At 55.3% G+C, this 20,194-nt stretch overlaps 1 long non-coding RNA gene and 1 pseudogene across 1 annotated transcript; both read right to left on the bottom strand.

The window, feature by feature from the left end:
* Nucleotides 1-20,194, bottom strand: part of LOC125318825 — a 157,891-nt pseudogene that overhangs the window by 20,507 nt on the left and 117,190 nt on the right.
* LOC125318829 lies at nucleotides 466-3,381 on the bottom strand. The gene is made up of 3 exons (XR_007200499.1): nucleotides 3,295-3,381; nucleotides 804-1,641; nucleotides 466-506 (listed from the first exon to the last, which is right to left on the bottom strand). It is a non-coding gene; the product is annotated as an uncharacterized LOC125318829 (long non-coding RNA).

Below are 20,194 nucleotides of genomic sequence, written 5' to 3'. Positions count from 1 at the left end.
ATCCTCCCACGGGGGATGGAGCTGGAGCAGCGCATGAAGCTCTTCCCGCACTCGGGGCACTTGCAGGGCCTCTCCCCGGAGCAGGTGTGCCGGTGCTTTCTCAGGATGGAGCTGCCCCCAAAGCTCTTCCCACATTCCGTGCAGGTGTAGAGCTGTTCCCCTGTGTGGATCACCTGGTGCTCGATCAGGACCATGCTCATGCTGAAGCTCTTTCCACATTCCCGACATTCACGGGGTCGTTCCCCACTGTGGATCTTGCAGGGATGGATAAGGCTGGAGCTCGTGCTGAAGCTCTTCCCACATTCCAAGCACTTGTGGGGCTTCTCCCCGCCCTGAGGCTTCTCCCCCAGCTCCGAGCTCCCCCTGGATCTCCGGCCGCCTTCCCGGCACAGGGGGGCTCTTTCCTCCTTGGATCTCTCTGGGCTGCGTTTGCAGCCCCTCCTCGTGCGGCATCTCCGGGGCTTTTCCTCCTCCTCCATCTGGCCACGCCTTGGGAATGACAAATCCTGGTTTGGGGGGAGAAACAAGGGATGAACGCCTTGGGCTGGGGGTTCCTACTGCCCAGGTCCATCTCAGAAAGTCACTGGGGGTTTTGTGTCTGTAAAGATCTCCAAACGACCACGACTCAGCCCAGAAAACCCATCCCAGGATTTCCCCCTCTTTGGTCTCTCCACTTTGGGGTTCTGGGGGTCTCCCTTCCTCTGGGCTGATGGGGGTCCCGCGGATCCCGGGGTTCTCCCCTCTCTGGGCACCGCTCAGGGACCACCTGATATATTTGGGGCGAACTTCCCCTCCCCGCTCACCTGCGGGATGTAGGGGAGACGATGCTCCCGAGGCTGCGGCGGAGAGCGGGCAGCGAACGTCGTGCGTCTCCTTCGGCTCCTCGTCCTGCTCCTCCTCTTCCTGCTGCTCCTCCTCCTCTCTTCTTCCTCTTCCTCCCCCCGCTCCTCCTCTGTGCCCACCCGGTCCCTTATTTCTTACCCCCTCCCCCCCCCGCCCCCTGCAGCACTGGGTGTTGGGTGGGGGAATCCCCCATGAGCCCCCCAGGGATGGGCAGGGGGCTTGGGGACCCCTCCAGTGCGGATCCATCCCCCCTCCCCCGCAAGCCCCAAAGAATCGCTCCAGGGATTCAAGTGGTGGGGACACTTTCCCACTGTCCCCCCTCCTTTTATCCCCCCTCTCCCACCCCTTTCCCATAGTCCTCCCAAATCCCTGCTCCCCTTGGCTCAGTTTGGGGATGACCCACCCCCCTCACGCCACGTTTAGGGCTCCTAAACCTCCCCTTTTACCCCTTCTCCCCTCCTTTCCCATTGTTAGTGAAGCCCCACATCCTCAGCCGCAGAGCTCCCAGCCACCTTTTCCCCCAGAAGCTGAAGTTTCCCTGAGTGTTCCAGTTCCAAACTCTTGACCCTTTTTGGAGGCATAAGGTTCTCACCCCGTAGTCTTCCAATTACCCCCCAGCTGCAGATTTTTAGAGCAGTCAAGTTAATCAAGTTCAGGTTTTCTGGACATTGCTGTGTCATTTCCTTGATATCCATGTGAGAGGGGACACAGTGATGGATGGGTTTGCACGGGAGCTGCAGAGCCCCGGAATGGAGAGCCTGAGTGTCCCAGCAGGATTTGCAGGAGTGTGGAGGGCAGCTGGAAAGAAGATCGTGGGCAATATTCTCCTGCCTCCATCTTCCAAGGAAGCTTTGATTCGATCCCTGTCTGCACCGTGCCACGGGGCCCCCAGAGGCCCAGGGAGGTGTCTGGGTGGCCCCAGAAGGACCCTGGGGCACCAGGGAAGGGGCAGGAGCATCCCTGTGGGGCTGGGAGAGACACCCAGAGGGGGCCACCCCTGGGGCCCGGGCAAGAGCTGCATTCAGGCAGCCAAATTCATGCAGGGTCTGCCCGGGCTCTGCCCAGGATCAGTCCAGAGAGCTCCACTCCTGTCTCACCTCTTTGTATTTTCTTTGTATTTATTTCTGTGTATTTATCCTGTTGACCCTCAAAATGCCATTAGAAATCATTTTCCCTCAAAATAAATACTGACTTATTTTGGTTTTAGGAATTAACCACGGGTAGTCCCTGCTTAAATGACTTCTCTGTGACTTCTTCTGCAGTTTGCTCCTTTACAGCACCATCAACCACCTCTCTTAAAATACAGATCCCTCACTGGAAGCAGGGAATTCACCTGGATCCCCTCCTGGGACCCCCCTGGACCCCCCTGGGACCCTCCACACCCACGCCCTGCAGGACGCTCGGGCCGGGCTGGGCTGAACTCCCGGGCCCTGCGGCCAAACTCTGCCTGGAACCCGCTGGGTTTGGCCCAAAGCGGGGAAAGCTCTGGGAGCAGCAGATCCAATTTTTCCTGCAGTCCCCAACCCCAGCAGAGCGGAACTGGGTGCTGTGAGTCCAATCCCTGATTCCGAATCTCCTTCTCCCTCTCCTCTCCTCTCCTCTCCTCTCCTCTCCTCTCCTCTCCTCTCCTCTCCTCTCCTCTCCTCTCCTCTCCTCTCCTCTCCTCTCCTCTCCTCTCCTCTCCTCTCCTCTCCTCTCCTCTCCTCTCCTCTCCTCTCCTCTCCTCTCCTCTCCTCTCCTCTCCTCTCCTCTCCTCTCCTCTCCTCTCCTCTCCTCTCCTCTCCTCTCCTCTCCCCTCCTCTCCCCTCCCCTCCCCTCCCCTCCCCTCCCCTCCCCTCCCCTCCCCTCCCCTCCCCTCCCCTCCCCTCCCCTCCCCTCCCCTCCCCTCCCCTCCCCTCCCCTCCCCTCCCCTCCCCTCCCCTCCCCTCCCCTCCCCTCCCCTCCCCTCCCCTCCCCTCCCCTCCCCTCCCCTCCCCTCCCCTCCCCTCCCCTCCCCTCCCCTCCCCTCCCTTTGGGTGATCACAAATCCCAGAGCGGCTGCAGAGCCCCGTGCCCAGTTCGGGTTTCCCAGCAAAGAGAGGCCTGGGGCTGAGGTGCCCTGGGATGGCCGCGAATGGGGGTCCGGGGGTCCCCGGGGTCAGGGAAAAGGGGGATCCAGGGGCTGGGAGAGATGGATACCTGGAAAGGGGGTGCAGGGGGATGTTGGTGCAGGGTCAGGGGGTGCAGGGGGGTCCCAGAGCTGGGGAAGGAGATGCAGGGGGGTCCCAGTGCCGAGGAATGGGGATTCCAGGGGGGCCCAAGGAAAAAGCCCAAAGCCCCCTCCCAGGGGGGAGCACGAGCTGGGTCAGGAGCTCCGGGGGAAAGAAAAGGGAGTGACCCCGGGGTTGGGGGAGGCCTGAGAGGGGCTCACAGGCTCCAAGAGGACATGGCCCCCCAGAGACCCCCCCTCACCTTCTCCCACAGGTGGAGGCTGAGCCCCAGCCTAGGAAAACAAAGTCCAGCACGAAGCCCCTGACCCCCGTCAGCATCCTGGGGGGACGTCCAACAGCAGCTCTGGAGGTTGGAGGGGGCAGGATCTGGGAAATGGCAGCAGCTGCTGGGAAGGGACCAGGACAGAATGTGACAGACTGGGATGGACTGGGACAGACTGGAACTAGAACCCACTGGGACCAGAACTGGGGCAACAAGGGAGCAGCTGGGCCCATGCTGGGGTCATACTGGGATCATGCTGGGACTGACAGGGTCACACATGGAGTGACTGGCATAGTACTGGGAGTATCTGCGAGTTACTGGGATCATGCTGGGAGCAACTGGGACCATGATGGGGGCAAAAGGCATCATAGAGGGACTGACTGGGAGTGACTGGGTTCATACTGAAAGTGACTGGGGCTGTACCTGACTCCTACTGGGAGGGACTGAGAGTGAAAGGAACCATACAGGGCATGACTGGGAACAACTGGGACCATGCTGGGGGCAACTGGGATCTTATTGGGAGTGACTGGGAACATGAAAGCTTGAGTGGAGTTTTTATCCCGTGGCATTCCCGGGGAGCAGCGGCAGCTCCGCGCCCCCAGCCCGGGGGGTGGGAGCAGGGGAACCGCTGGCAGCACCTTCGGGGCACAGCCGAGGGCTGGGGGGCTCCTCCCCCACTTCATTTTCTCTGCCCAATTCAAATCATCCCCTCCCATTCAAATCCCCTCCGTTCACATTTTCTCCCCACCATTAAAGTTTCCCTGCCCCAATTCAACTTTTCTCCCCAATTAAGCCCTGAGGCCCCTCCCCGCCCCCGGCTCCTCCCGGCAGGACCCGGCCGGGACCTTCTGGAAACAGCAGCAGAAAGAGTTCAAAAATTCCTCATTACTTCCATCGATCTCCTTGGTGTTGTGGTTTGACACTGGCCAAACACCAGGCACCCACGAAAAACCATTCACTCGTTGTCCTCTGATACAGCTGAGCAGAGAAGGGGAAAAAAACGAAGGGCTTATGGGTTGAGATAAAGATTAAGAAAAAACACTCTAAGGGCTAAACAGGCTCAAACTTAAAGGGATAAAGTAAATTTATTATTAGCAGTCAGAGAAGGATAATGAGGAATAAAATAAGCCTTTAAAACACTTTTTTCCCCTCAACCCCTCCCTCCTTCCCACCAACAGTGCAGGGAAACAGGGCGTGGGGGTTTTGGTCAGTTCCTCACCCGAAATCTTTCTTCAGTTTGCTTAGGGAGGGGAGTCTCTTTCTTCTGCTGTGCTGTGGGGTCTTCCCACGGGAGACAGTTCTTAATGAACTTCTCCAGCGTGGTTCTAATTTCACGAGTAGCAGTCCTGCCCGACCTGCTGTAACGTGAGTCTCTCCCACAGGCAAAACAGTCTTCCCAAAACTGCATAGTGTGGATCATTTTAGTCCATGGGGTGTAGTCTTTAAGGATAAGCTGCTCTAGACTGGAACAAGGGCCCTCTTCCTCTATCTCTGGAAGAAAAGGCCCTCTCTCTCTGTTCGGGTCTCCCACTGGATTACAGCTTCCTCCGACATCCACCTGCTCTGGTGCAAGCACCTGTTCTGCACATGGGCTGCAAGAGGATCTCTGCATCCCCCCATGGACTTCATGAATTATAGGGAGACAGTTTGTTTTATCCCAGTCCTCACCACGGCTTGCAGAGAGATCTCGACTCTGACACTTGGAGCACCTCCTGCCCCTCTTTCTTTCCACTGACCTTGGTGCCGCCACACTGTCTTCCACCACGTGTCCTCACTTCCTCCTCTTTCTCAAAGAAGGAAAAAACTGCTGCTCGTAAGTACCATTACCAACAAATTCCACCAGTTCAAAGACTTCTGCAGGACTTCACAGCGCCGAGAGGCCGATTTCGTCCGAATTCTGCGTTGGGGAATCGCTCGCCATGCCTCCGCTGTTGGCCACGTAGCCCCCTCCCCCCGCCACTGCGCGTCCGGTGCCGGCCACCACAGCACCGGCGCCATTCAATGTCTTTCTTCAAGCGAGGCACAAAAAAGAAGCCACTGCCGCTGCCCCTGCCCTTCTGCCCACAGCACAGCTGGCTAGAGGTGGCCAAGAAGGCAAAGCTTGCCGCTGGCCATGCTGAGATGGCAGTAGCCACGTAGCCGCTTGTGGAGCCGGGATGGCCCCGGCCACGGCGACTCGCCACCCCACGGGAGAGCTGCGCATGGTTTTGATTTCCTTCTTAAATACGTCATCACAGACACGTATAAAATAAAATATAACTATGAAAAAAAAGTGACGGCAGAGCATTTTCTTCTGGGACTTTGGGTTTCTTGTCCAAGCTCCGAGCTGGGTCTGAGCCAGAAACCAGTGGCTGGGAGAGACATTGCTGCTTAAGGGCTTCCTGTTGCCAGAACTAAAGTGTCGAGTATCGAGTAACAGCTTGAGGTTACAGAAGTGCCAGCACCCACGTTCGATTCCTTCATTTCAGGATGACAGCTGAGCTCCACGTGGGGTCAGTCCCTGCCCTGGCCAGCGGGGGTCCCTCCCCAGCCGTGCGGTCACTCCCCGGCCCGGCCCTGAGGCGCGGGGCAGTCGCGGGGCAGCCGCGCTCCGGCCCCGTCAGCGGCACCGCCGCTTCGTGCCGGGCAGGAGCGGCAGAAGGAGCCGGGCGGCGGCGGGGCTGAATCCCGGCAGGAGGAGGAGGAGGAAGAAGAGGAAGAAGGGGCCGGGTCGGCCTGCGGTGTCCGATGGCCGGGGAGCAGCGGGGAGGCCTCGGGGAGCGGCGGCGGGCGGGGCTCTGCTGGAGCCGCCCCGAGGGGTTTGTGCCGCCCCGGGTCCCTGAAGGAGCCGCTCCGCGGGACGGGCGAGCTGGGAACGAAAGGAAATACAGAGAAGAGAATAAAACACAATCAAAGAGCCTCACCGAGAGGCGTCTCCCCCGCCCGCGCCTGAAGGAGCTGCACCGAGGGACGGGCGGAGGGTGAGTAGAATAAAATCCAGAGAGTGGAGTAAAATAGAATAAAAAACTGCACCGGGATGTCCGCGGCGCCCGGTGTCACTGAAGGAGCCGCAGCGAGGGACGGGCGGGGCGCGGCCCGGATCGAGCCCCTCCAGCTGCGCCTCGAGCGGCGACCCCGCGGGACCGCGCCGGGGCCGGGCGGCGGCGGCAGCCGGAGCCGGGAAAGCGGCTTGGAGCGGCGGAGACGAGCGGGGTGTTCCCGACCAGCTCCGCCCAGCCCTCGGGCACCGGGGCGTTCCGGGGGTTTTTCCCGACCAGCTCCGCTCAGCCCTCGGGCACCGCGCTGGGGTCGCCGCGCACTTTTCCAGCCCGGCCGCCCCCAGGGGCCGGGCCCCGCGGCTCCCGCTGCCGCCGCCTCGGCCCCGCCGAGCCCAGAAACCGCGGAAAATCGCTCCCATACATTAAAAACCTTTTTGGGCGGAGCGAGAGGCGCGGGGGGGTCCTTATGAACTCCCCTCCCCTCATTCGCTCCCGGCCACGGCCGGATGTGGATACAAAAATGCTGCTAGCGAGGATTTTCTTGCTATTTTCTAAGTCCGTGAGAGACTTTTCTCTCTCATAGAAGAGGTAGCAGAGCTATGTAAACAACCAAACACCTGCAGCCTTGAAAAGTCTTGTTTATGGTACAGTAGAAAAATATTTCGACAATGGATGTTTTAGGATTTTAGCCAATCACCCCCAAGGAGTGGCTGATCCTTGTCCAATTAGACTACGAAGAAAAAAGTTATAAAAGAGTTTGTAAAATAATTAAATAAATCAATCTCGCTGCACAATTCCTGCCTGTTGGATCTTCTCTCCTCCTCCACCCTACGGCTGCGGGACACGGTGATATACCGTAGGGTTGCAATAATAGCCGGGCATTAACGCAGCTCCCGGGGCCGTGTCCTGACAACGGCTGCTGCCACACGGCACGGGGTTGCCGCACTTGGGTATTACACCCAACAAATCTGGGGGAAGGGGACAGCCCTAGAAACCAGGGCTTTGCCCTCGGGAGCTTGGAGCTGCACGAGGGGGATAAAGGATCCCCTGCACTCACTGATGCCCCCAGAAGCAGCTCTGCCCCCCTAAGAACGGGGCTGTATTTGGGAGAGGGAGGATGGCTGCGATGGGATCTGGAATGAGACAGACACATGTTGGGATGAAGAGGTTTGGGGGATCCGGTTCCTGAGGAGGTTTTGGGGCACCCTCCAATCCTGAGGGATGTGTTACTGGGAGGGGGGACACACCTGGCTCTTGCACTTGGAGTGCGGCTCCACAGGGAAGGACATGGGGAACCCATTTTGGGGTAGATCCTGCTGCTTTCCACCCGTTTTGGGGGTTATAAACGGATTTGCGTGATTTCCCGGTCATTTTAGGAGGCGGATGTGACCCCTTTTTTGGGAGGATCCTGATGCTTTCCACCAGTTTGGGGGGTTCTAAATGGCTTGTGCTGGACCCACTTTCGTGGATTCTGACGCTGCCCACCCGTGCTCTGCACTGGTCCGGACTGGTGCTCCCAGTGCCGCGTGGGGCAGGGCCATGGGGACCCCTCCACAGCACAGCGCAGCTGCTTTGGGGCTGGCGGCACTTGCCCAGCACTGGCCATGGGGCGTGTGGTGGCAGCTGGGGCTGTACTGGTGGTACTGGTGGTGCTGGGAGCTCCCGTGTCTGGGGGCCAGCGGGACTCGGGTGAATGTGGGTGTCTCAGGGGTATGGTAGGGACAACGGGAAAATATTGAGAGAGGTGGGAAAAAGGGAGGAAGAGAGCAGAAAATGGGAGCTGGAATGCACAGACCAGGAGTCCAGCCCAGGGGTCTCCAGCCTGACTGCCCCCCAGGAAGCGGCTCCCACAACCCCTCACCCTGTCCCCAAAATCCCTTGGCATCCCACACCCATCTCTGTATTCCCCCTCCAAAATCTCCAGGCTCCTGCAGTGAGACCAAAGGGGTCCAAGTCCCCATCTAGTGTGACCACAAGCCCCAAACTTTTTTCTCCACACAACAATCTTCCCTCTTTTCCCCTTCCTGGCTTCCCCCACAGCAGCTGGGAGCAGCCAAGAGCCCAGCGCTGCCCCAGCCCGACCGGCCCCAGCTCCATCCCTGCTCCTCCCACGGGATGCGGTGGGTTTGGGGGGAGGGGGCCAAGGGTGGGCGCTGGGCCTGGGGAGAGGAGGAGCAGGGGTGGAGGAGCAGGGGATGGGATAAAGGAGGAGGGGGAGAAGGGACGGAAGGAGAAGGAGGAAGTGCAGGAGGAGTGGGAGGAAGAGGAGGGATAGAGGAGGAGCAGGAGCAGGAACAGGAGAAGGAAGGGGAGGCAGCACGTGCGTCCATCGCTCCCCGTATCTGCAGCCCCCCCTGCCCCAGGATCATCGCCCCCCCCGCATTCCGCAGGGGATCGGGGAGGAGAAGCTCGCCCCAAATACCTTGGGCAGTCCCTGGGAGGGTTTTTTGGGGGGGGTTCCCACTGGTGGCTCACAGAAGAGCCCCGGCCGTGAGTGGGGAGATGTGGGGTCTCCCCCCATGTGTGGGTTGGTCTCCCTGGGTCAGGCTCTGGTACCACGTGGCGATCGCCCGGTGCCGGCGCGGGGTGAGGGGGACACCGGTTTCGGGGACTGCCTGGCAGAGCCGGGTTTGGGGGAAGCCTGAGACCTACGGAGTGGGAAGAGGGAAAGGGGAGATCCCGGAGCTGGGGGACCCCTGGCAGCCTGAAGGGAGGGGGAGGATGGAGAGCAGGGGAACCAGGGACCCCTTGGACACCGAAATGGGGAGCCCAGAAAGGCAGGACCCCTGGGATTCCCCAGACCCCTCGTAGCCCAGAGAAGGCGGGAACCCTGGCTAGGAGGAACCTCAAAATACGCAGGACTCCCAGAAGCCAAGAGAGGGGAAACAACCAGGAGCCCAAAGTGGAGAAAACAGACAGGGAACTCCCGGGAGGGTATTTTTGGCTGAATCATGGAGTTTTTGGTTTGAATCTGCACGATTTGGGCTGAATCTTGATTTTTGGATGGGAGGGGTGAACCTTGGTCTTTCTGAGGTTTGTTGAGCTAAATGTTGGTGGTTTGGTTTTTGTGGGGGGTAGAATCTTCATATTTTGGAGGGCCTTTTTCCTGGATATTGAGGTTTTCTGAGTTTTGGGGTGGTGTCTTGGTGTTTGGGGTTTTTTTTGGCTGGATTTTAATATCTTGGAGGTTTTCATGGATGTAAGAGCCCAGAGACTTCCTGAGATGGATTTGGGTAGAAGGAACCCCCAAGCCACTGCACTCACCCCTTTGTTTCTCCCCCCCAAAACCAGGATTTGTCATTCCCAAGGTGTGGCTGGATGGAGGAGGAGGAAAAGCCCCGGAGATGCCGCACGAGGAGGGGCTGCAAACGCAGCCCAGAGAGATCCAAGGAGGAAAGAGCCCCCCTGTGCCGGGAAGGCGGCCGGAGATCCAGGAGGAGCTCGGAGCTGGGGGAGAAGCCTCAGGGTGGGGAGAAGCCTCACAAGTGCTTGGAATGTGGGATGAGCTTCAGGTGGAACTCCAACCTGAGGGAACACCAGAGGATCCACACTGGGGAACGGCCCCATGAGTGTGGGGAATGTGGGAAGGGCTTCAGCCGGAGCTCCCAGCTGATCCAGCACCAGGTGATCCACACTGGGGAACGGCCCTATGACTGCTTGGAAAGTGGGAAGAGCTTTGGCTAGAGCTCTGCCCTGAGAAACCACCAGCACACCCACACTGGTGAGAGGACCTACGAGTGTTCTGAGTGTGGGAAGAGGTTTCAGAGCAGCTTCAATCTCCTCGTACATTAGCGAACTCAAGAGAGGAGAAGCCCTTCCGCTGCCCTGAGTGTGGGAAGGGCTTCAAGCAAAATTCCCACCTCGTCACCCAGCGGCGAATCCACACTGGGGAGAGGCCCTACGAATGTCCTGAGTGTGGGAAGATCTTCTTCAGGAGCTCTGCCTTGACTGAACACCAATGCATCCACCACTAAGGGAAGCCCTGCGAGTTTCTTAAGTGTGGGAAGAGCTTCGTGCGCTGCTCCAGCTCCATCCCCCGTGGGAGGATCGGCGTTGGATGATCCCCAGTGACCCCCGTTGGGCAGAGCCCTGGTGACCCCTGTTCCGGGTGATCCCCGCTGGGTTGGAGAGATTTCTTTGCCTTCTCCTTGTGCTGCTGGGATTTGGTTGGGAATAAACACCCTCCCTGTGCCCAGCCTGGCTCTGTTGTGCCCGTGCCGGTGTTTGCTGAGGGATCTCTCCCAGTCTTATCCCATCCCAGGAACCCGTGGTTAAATTTTCTCTCCCCTGTGCGGCTGCAGGAGGCAGGGACAGAGTGGCTTTGGTGGGTGCCTGGCATTGTTCCAGCATCACCCCAGGCCATGGACATCCCTGGGATCCCAGTGTGCTGGTGCATTCCCCTCTCCTCCTTTCCAGGCTGCAGCGTGATCTGAGAAATGCTTGTTAGGCCTTGGCTTTGAAAACAGCACCTGGGCTCAGCTCTTTCCGAGCTTGTCAGAAATACTGTCTGCTCCCAGGAATTGCTAACGAGCTCCTGCTTTCCTTATGACCAGCCCTGGAAAGATTCCTCTTGCCTGAATGGCATAGCATTCCTGTTCTCCCACTTTCAGAGAAAGTGCCGACCGAAACTGTGGCCGGGATGAAACATCGTTATGGCTGAAGCCCACTCTCTTGTTGTCGGGGTCTCCTCCCCCTGCCATGGAGCCCTGGGAGAGGAGTCCTGAGGGGACAGAGACGGGGTTTCCCTCGCCCCTGGTCAGCCTCGTTCCCCATTGGTTGGTTTGTGTTTCCCCACGCGGGCAAGGACCCTCTGGTCCCGTGACTGCAAGAGTTCCTTGGCAGAGCTCCGGCCACGCGGCTGGAGAAATAAACATCTCTGAAACATCTACCAAGAATCTGTCCATATATATTTCTTTTCCACGGGACTCCTGGTTTGATACACGTGTGTTGCAGAATCCCCACTGTAATAAATGGTGAAGAGTTGCTGGCAGAACGATCTCCGATCCCTAAGCGACTGATTTGTGTGAGTAAACCCTAGAAACTTTGGATTCCTCTTCTTGGTTTTGTTTTGCTGTTCCATATCTAAACTATGGAGGAACCGTGGGGAAGACTCTTGGCTCTCAGAGCCGCATATGGACATTTATCTTAAACTTGAAAAGATTCTTGAACAACGATTTGTAAATTTTAGCTTGATTCAAGCTCAAAAAGAACTGAAACACTTCCTGGCATGGTTGTTTAAGAACTTTTTCTATGTTTCTTGGGATTTAATTCTTACCAAAGACTTTTGGAACACCATTTGGACACAGTTAATTTTTGAGTCGAAATACATGCCGATGGAAGAATATTTTCGTGAATATTATTTAGTTACCGAGACTGTTGAGCAATGTCAGCTGTGTCCTGGCGAAGGGAAGCCTGGCTCAAGGACCGTGCGGCCCAGGCCACGTGGACCGAGCCCTCTGTGAGCAGCAGCGAGGCAATTCCCACAATGCGGGCAGAGCCACGCGAGCCGCAGTGTCGGTGGCGGAGCGAGGAGCGGCGGGAGCAGCGGGACCCGGCGGTGCCCGCCCGGCCCCGCGCAGCGCGTGGTGGAGCGAGCCCCGGGAACGCCCGGCCGAGAGGGGCGGCACGCGGGCGGCGGCTGGCGGCGGTGGCGGTGGAGCGGAGCCGTGCCCAGCCGAAACACGCGCTGGAGCAGGGCACGGGGGGTTCGTCACTCGGGGGCCCGGCCGAGACGTGGGTACAGCGCCAGGCAGCGGCAGCGAAGCTGCGACCAGAGCAGGCGACGCACGGAGAACTGAGCGGTGCAGCCCGGCCCGGCCTGCGCAGCCCCGAACATGACCCCGGGAAGAGCGCACAGGCACGAGCAGCTCCGGCGGCCCCGGCAGCCCCAGCAGCTCCAGCAATTCCAACACGGGAGCAACCGAAAGAGAAAGCAAGAACGCAGCGAGACAGAAAAAAGCAGCCACTTGGAATAAGGAAAAGATTATAGTAGCCAAAGTTTTAGGAATAGTAAAGTGGTATAATGTTAAACAAAATTATGGTTTTATAACAAGATGTGACAACCAGCAAGACATATTTGTGCATAGAACTGCTATTAAAAAGAATAACCCTGAAAAATGCATCCCAAGCTTGGGAGATGGAGAGGTGGTGGAATTCAAAATTGTGCTAGGGAGAAAAGGGTTACAAGCATCGCAGGTCACTGGGCCTGATGGTGTTCCTGTAAAAGGCAGTATATATGCAGAAAATCATAGTCATGTTAGACAGTATCTCCACTGTAGGCCCCCCCTACAGTCTCCCTTTCCTAATCCCACCTTTCCCTTTTACCCTATTACCCCCAGTGTATTCCCAATCTGTTTTTTCATCCATGGTTTCCCTCACAAAACCATGCCTTTGCCAATTGTTTCCCCAAAAATCCCTTTCCAATGCCGAGTGGGGGATGAAAAGGGGGAGGGAAGAAATTAAATCCTCTCCTGCCTCAGTTTTGTTGGGGAAGATGAAAGTTTGGTAAGAAAGTTTCACAGATACGTAGGCTTGGCAGAAAGATCTCTGAATGTAGAAACTGAGGTTGAGGTAGAAATGAAAGGAAGTTTTGATATAGAATAAAAGATGTTTTGCTGAAACAGTGATCACTGAGTAACTGAGAAGGCAAAGGTTGGAGATGAGTTGGAAGGAGATTTTTAGGAGTAGGACAAAGGTATGTGACTACAATGTGACTGACACGTTTTTCACCAAGCAAATAAGTCTCAAGAAGAGACATGTCTTTACCAAAAAGAAAGCTATGGCAGGCAAACAAGAAATGTTGATGTAGCAAGAAGAAAGGTCTGAGAATTTCCCACTGTAAGCTTAAATTGTAACTTACTGTCATAGGTTAGCAAGCATAGTCCCAGAAGGGATGTCCTTGCTAAGGGGTGCTTACAGTTTCCTCTGGGAACTGATAGAACCTATCAGCTGGCCAGTTTGAATATGGACAATTCTCTAAGCCACTTAAAGTTGTGACCACCTCTGTGATCCACATTTAAGAATAGGCAAACTCCCCCTCCAAGCTCTCTCTCGTTTCCGGCGCTGGGACAGGTGGCTGCGGGCCCCGTGTGGGGGCCAGCGGGCCCGGCCAGGCCCTGCTTGGGCCAGGCCGGGCCGGGCCACGGCCATCCTGGAGTCGATGGACCTGTTCCAGCCGTGGAACCCCCCCCACTGCCTTGCCGTGGGCAGCCGGAGCGGCTCGGCTCTCCCCCCTCTCCACTGCGATGAGAAAAATTCAACATTCCAGCTGCAAAGCTGCAAGGCTGAGGTGAGATTAACCCTTTTACTGCTGTGAAGAGCTGAAAACCTGAGGGAAGAGAGAGAGATGCTTAAAGCTGAAATTCTGTTGTGAAGCTATGATATATCAGAGTATCCCGTTGTAATTTCATGAAGATATGGGGGGTGGAGTGTTCAGCTCGTAAGCAAAAGCACCTGCGCTGAGATAGGCAGATGCTGACGCAGCTGTAATTTCATGAGAAGTTTGGACAGGGAGAGATGGACGCGATGAGGACTTTTGCTCCAAATGGGAAAGGAGAAAACCTCAGTTCCTGGAGATGCTCCCAGAGATAGTCCTAATGATGAAGATGAGGAAGACCCTTTGCTCCCAGGGAAGGAGAAGGGCCTCTGTTTTTGTTTCTGAGCAGCTCAACCTTAAAATTGTACCCCAAAAAACTTCAAGAGTGGACCCTCGAACGCGGGAAAAACAATTGCTATCTGTGTGTGACCTTGAACAAGCTGCAAGTCGAGGGAAGGGACTCACACGCAGGCAGAGAGACTCCTCTTCCTAAATGGACTGAACAATATTTGGAAGTGAGCGGCTGTCTCGTTGTGATAATGTTTTCATAGCATGAGCAAGAAGAGACTTCTCTTTCTAAATGGACTGAACAAGGTTATTATGGCAGTGGTAAACAGACTGAACATCTTAAGGGTTGTCTTTTCACAATGTCAGTGGGAGAAGGGAGGAAGGTGGGGGGAGGAGGAAAGTTCTGAAGGTGGTATAATTTTTTTTTTTTTCCCTTCTTTTAAGTCTGTTAATAAACTTCTTTATATTCTTTCAAGTTTGGTGCCTGCTTTGAATTTCTCCTAATTCTTATCTCACAGAAGATAAACAGTAATGAGTATTTTGGATCAAACCACTACACTAAATTGGTGCTTCTGCCCCGTTACAAACCCAACCCGCGACACTTACTCACTCTTGTGATTGGATAATAATGACTATAATATGGTGATGGTAGCAGCTATGATAGGCTATAGGCAAAGGTAAAAGTATTGTGTATGGTGCTTATTGGTTGTTATGTATTAAGATACTCAGCAAAGTATAAAATGCTTTGTAGCTTGAACAGAAGGTGGCTTCAGGTATGCCTACAGCTGTAGATGGCAGCTGTAGGGCTGGCTCTGGATACCCACTCCCTGAAATGCTGTAACTTTGCCTATGCAATAAACAGCTTTCAGGAGAGCCGCCTGAAGTCCAGACATCCTTCGTTGACACTTCTCCTATAAGTTTCCCCACAAAGCATGCCCAGAGAGTTCTGTCTCCCATCTGTCAGCCTTAAGATGTTCCACAGAATCTGTTTGGACATTCAAAGACTCAGGAGGGTGGCTTGTATTGTTTTTGTTGTTTTGTATTGTCCTTGTTATGTTTATCCAGTTGTTTTCAGTATTAAGTTTTACATCTCTTTTGTTAAAAATAAATGGGTGAAATGTCAGGGTCTCCTCCCCCTGCCATGTAGCCCTGGGAGAGGGGCCCTGGGCGGGAGGCACGGGGTTTCCCTGCCCCTGCTCAGCCTCGTTCCCATTGGTTGGTTTGTGTTTCCTGCGCGGGCAGAAGGACCCTTGGTCAGGGGACTGGAACAGTTCCTCAGCAGAGCTCCGGCCATGCGGCTGGAGAAATAAACATCTCTGAAACATCTACCAAGAATCTGTCTATATATATTTCTTTTCCACGGGACTCCTTGTTTGGTACATCGTGTTACAGAATCCCCGCTGTAACATCTTGTGACCCTCTCAACAGCGGCCCAAAAGGAGACTCTTTGAGCTCTCCTGGGCCACCGTGGGCTGTGACCAGCAATCTCCCTCTAAGGGGGCCTCTCAGAGCCAGCAAACGCTCAGGTTTGCTATGCCTGGAGCTCGCCGAACCACGACGTGTCCTGGGCCGATACCCTCACTCCTCGAGGCCTGATCCTGTGCCCAGCAGGAGAGGAAAAAGGTTCCAAAGTGAGGATTTCACTGACCTTTGAGGGGAATTTTTCACAGGAACCTTGCTTGCTCTGACTGTTTCTGTCTGTGTGCGTGCCCCTGCGCATATGCTATAGCAAATCTGGGAGAAATACTGCTTTCTTAGGTGTTTAAGTACCGTGGATACCTAAGTTAGGCCTGTAGGTAAGGTTCAGTTATCGTTATAAACTCACTTAAACGCTGCTAAGTGTTGTTCTTTGGCTAAGATGTGAAACATAAGGTCTAAGCTAAGTGTTTTTAAGTGTTGTTCCTCTGTTAAGTTGCTAGGTATAACTTGGACGTTACAGCTGTTAGTAAGGTTAAATGCTGCTAAGGGTTATTCCTCTGTTGAATTGTTAAGGTGAAGTTACAAGTTACGTGTAAGTTCAGTGTTGTTCCTTTGTCAAATTGTAAGGCCTAGGGTGTAAGTTGAGTTATGAGTTAAAATACTGTTAAGTGTTTATAAGCATTTAGGCCGTGTTCCTTTTTATCCTTGCCCGCACTGTCTTTTGTCCCATGCACCTGAACACCCACCCCACAACCCCACACCCCCCTAGAGAGTTCTCAGCTCATTTCTGTTTTGATTGCCTGGATTTTGTTTGGTTTTGTTGTTGGTTTGTTCTCCCTTGTTGTGCCCTAGCTGTCCTGTAGGTAGTAGAGTGAATCTTGCCAACAAACTTCTTGTGCCTTGTTGCTTAATGTTAAATCTGACTTTTGCTCATACCCTTGATTGATAGATAGGTATTATAATAGTGGCTTTCTACAAATAGATGCTGTATGTAAAAGTAGCCTTGTTGCAAATAGATGCTATAGGTACAATGTTGAAGTAGCTTTGTTATAAAGGTGTAGTTTTGTAACAATAACTAATGCCTTTATTTCTGTCATTAACTAAACTTAGCCATAGTAGTGGAATAGCTGATATAGTTATGCTTGTGAACTGTCTGCTTGGTTGGATAACATCCAGTGAACGTGTGTTGAAGATCCCTGCTACTGACATGCCAACTATCAGCAACTACCATCTGCAGAAACCATGGACCAAAGACCACTCTGCAGGTGATAATAAAAACTGACTAAAGCCACAGCCAACAAATGTGCATGCTCTAAAAAGGCAGATCCACGGAGGAGCCATGCTGAACAGTTCCTGGAACATGTAAACTCGTTTCAGGAAATGTTTGAATATGTATAATTGATTATGAATATTCATTAGGCTGATGCAATAGGACAGGTATGTAAAGGGTGTCTCCGCAATAACAGGTGTGCTCTTGGCTGAGTGCCAAAACACCCAGTGCTGTGAATTTATTGTCTTTGTCCCTTATTGTCCTTTATTAAATTTTACATCCTAACAGAAGAGTGAACCTCGTTTTTCACACGTGCCACTGGTTTTTTAAGCGATCTCAAACACTCTCATTCGTGACAGCACCACAGTGTCCCGCCCTCACCGAGGGCCCTGACCCGCGCCCGTGTCACAAAGGGCCACAGCCGGCACCCCAGCCACAGAGGGACAGACTGGAACCGGCACGGAGCAGCCCCGGACTTGTGGCCTTGTAGCCCCTGCCGTGCCCCGAGCCCTGGGAGGCTTCGGCCACGCTCGCACCCGACAGCCGCAGCCCGGCCCTGCGGAGCGCTGGGGCTGCAGCCCGGGCTGCTCGGGGCAGGAGGAATTGGCCGCACGGACGTGCCAGGGCCCTGTGGGCAGTGGCTCCATGTCCTGCGGGAGGCCGGGGCCGAGGGTGTCCCTCAGGGCTCTGCCGGGGCACCGGGGCTCGTCACTGCCTCGGTCAGTGGCACCCGGGGGCACCGAGCGCAGCTTCGGCGCCTTTGCAGGGCACGGGGAGCTGAGCAGGGCGGGGGCAGCACGGAAACACCGAGTGCCTGCCCGGGACAGAGCCGGGAAAGCCGGGCTGGAAAGCCGGGAGAGGCTGCTCGGAGCTGGCCCGGGGACTTGGGCACCTGGGAGACAGAGCCGGGCTCTGAGCTGACACCCCAAGCCAAAAACCTGAGAAGTTACAGCAGGTTTTCCTAGACACTCTCCATTATTCTGTATTTTCTCAACGTGACTTTTTACGAGGGAACATTTTCAGTGGTTTTTTCCATTTTTTTTCCACCCTTTAAAAAGAAATCAATCACTTTTTGTTACGTGTTAGGAAGGTCAGGGAGGGAAACATTGTGGGCAATGAGGGTTTTTTTATTCAATATATTTTCAAAAGTGAGATGTGCCAACTCCAGACTTTGACTCCTAGAGCAGTGTCTGGTTCCAGACTGCTCTGCTTTTCACCGTGAGATCTCAGTTCCTTCAAATCCAGCAGTCAGAGCCCTTGAAACACGGAAAAGCTGGGAATCAGGTGAAAGCATTTGGAGGGTTTGCTCTGTCCGTACACTCCACATCTCCCCTGGTGTTCGTTCAGCCTCTCCACTCCTGTCCGACGTGCACGTTGCTGTGTCCAGAGTTCAGTACATGCTTTTATGGATATATATATATATATATATATATATATATATATATATATACGTGATTATTGTATCCACAATTGCCTTGGAGTGAGTTCCTGTGATGGTACTTTCCGTGATCCTCTGTTCTGTGCCCAGAGCATGGTTATTGTGTCTTTGAGCGCCGGGAGCCCGGGACGGGCCGTGTGTGGGGCCGGGGCGGGGAGAGGCTCCTCGTTCGCTGCGCGGGCGTTTTGAAGCCTCGCTGCGCAGGATTTCCGGCGCTCTCTGTCCACCGAGGCTTTTTGCTTGGCTGAAAAGCTTTTTTGGCCCAGGCGCAGAGAGGATTTTTTTCCTTGCCGCGGTTCGGAGACGCTGCAGCGGCGAGCCTCGGGGTGCCCGCAGGGAGCTGAGCAGCTGCTCTGTCGGAGCCCGGGGGCTCCGCGCCGGCGGGAGCGGAGCGGCGCCGCTGCAGCCCAAAGCCCCAGCGAGCCGGGCCGAGCCGGGAGAGAAAACAGCCCGGGGCTTCAGCGCCGCTGCTTCGCCTGCCGGGCCCGTGCCCGCGGAGCCGCCCTGGGCAGGAGCTCAGCGCCGGCCGAGCCCCGGGCTTTCACCGCCTTCGGGACAGCCCCGGGCTGGTTTTTCCCCCGAGGGAGAAGCCGGCGCCGTCCTGTATCGCGTGTGGAGAGCGGGGATTTCTCCGGCGTTTTGGGTCTTTTGTCCCAGGGGGTGTGTGGGGGTAAGGGCTGACAATTTAATATCTAGCAGTTATTTACTGGTTTTTCTTGCCTTGAGGGCATTCTGTTTGTTAACAAATCGCTGGAGTTTTCTTCGCTTTCATCTATTAATACCCATTTCCTATTGGTGGAAAGGGATTATTGGAACCCTGTAGAGGAGGCGACACTCACTCCAGAGTGTCCTCTTTTAAATCGTCTCTCAAACGGAGACACCCTACAAGTGCTTGGAACGTGGAATGAGCTTCAGCCAGAGCTGCCACCTGATCCAGCAGCAGAAGATCCAAACTAAGGAACATCCCTCCTAATGCTTGGAATGTGGGAAGAGCTTCCTATGGAAGTCTGACCTGGTCACCCATCGCAGGATCCACGCCAGGGAACAGCACTACAGGTTCTTGGAATGTGGGCAGAGCTTCAGCAAGAACTCCCACCTCCGCAAAGACCACAAGATCCGCACTGGAGAATGGCCCTTCGAGTGCTTGGAATGTGGGAAGAGCTTCAGCCAGAGCTCCCAGCTCATCACCTGCCAGTACATCCGCACTGGGGAGAGGCCCTATGAGTGCCCCGTGTGGGAAGAGCTTCTCACAGAGCTCTCACTTGACCCGACACCAACTCATCCACCTCTAAGGAAGGGATTTGTCATTCCCAAGCCACGGAGGAGGAAAAGCCCCGGAGATCCCACACTAGGATATGCCCCTCAGGGAAAGAATCTCTGTGCTGAGAAGGCGGCCGGAGCCGGAGCCCGGAGGTGGTGGAGAAGCTTCAGGCTGGGGAGAAGCCCCACAGGTGCTTGGAATGCGGGAAAGGCTTCAGGTGGAGCTCCAACCTTATCAATCACCGCAACATCCACACTGGAGAAAAGTTCTATGAGTGTGAGGGGTGTGGGATGAGCTTCAGCTGGAGCTCTGGTCTGATCCAGCACCAGGTGATCCACACTGGGGAACAGCCCTACACCTGCTTGGAATGCGGGAAGAGCTTCAGGTCAAGCTCTGATGTGAGAAAACACCAGCACACCCACACTGGGGAGAGGCCCTGTGAGTGCCCCGAGTGTGGGAAGAGCTTTGTGCGCTGCTCCAGCTCCATCCCCCGTGGGAGGATCTCCAGTTGGAAGATCCCCTGTGACCCCCGTTGGGCAGAGCCCTGCTGATCCATGATCCTGGTGATCCATGTTGGGAAGACACCTAGCTGAGGGGCTCCACATCTTCCTGGCTCCCCGCAGGCACATGAATGAACCCGGGGCAGGGACATCCATCAGGACACAGACCAATGCTCTAAGTCCACTGCGGAAAGCAGATTTGTTGACTTTCTACCCCAAAAAAATCTCCCCTGTTGCGTTCAATCTTTTTTTCAGGTGACATCAAGCAACTCTGGATGGTGCTGGAGGTTTGTTCCAACCTCACTGATTCCATTATTCTGATTTTCTCTGGCCCAAGGGTGTCTTCTGCAGCCAAATGGTGATGGACTGGGGCAAAGACCAAGATTCTGGAGACAGTGGGGTGAAACCCT

Source organism: Corvus hawaiiensis, chromosome 31 (assembly GCF_020740725.1).
Source record: "Corvus hawaiiensis isolate bCorHaw1 chromosome 31, bCorHaw1.pri.cur, whole genome shotgun sequence".
Taxonomy (NCBI): Eukaryota; Metazoa; Chordata; class Aves; order Passeriformes; family Corvidae; genus Corvus; species Corvus hawaiiensis.
Note: the sequence above shows the minus strand (reverse complement) of the source record. Positions and strands in the feature narration are given on the sequence as shown.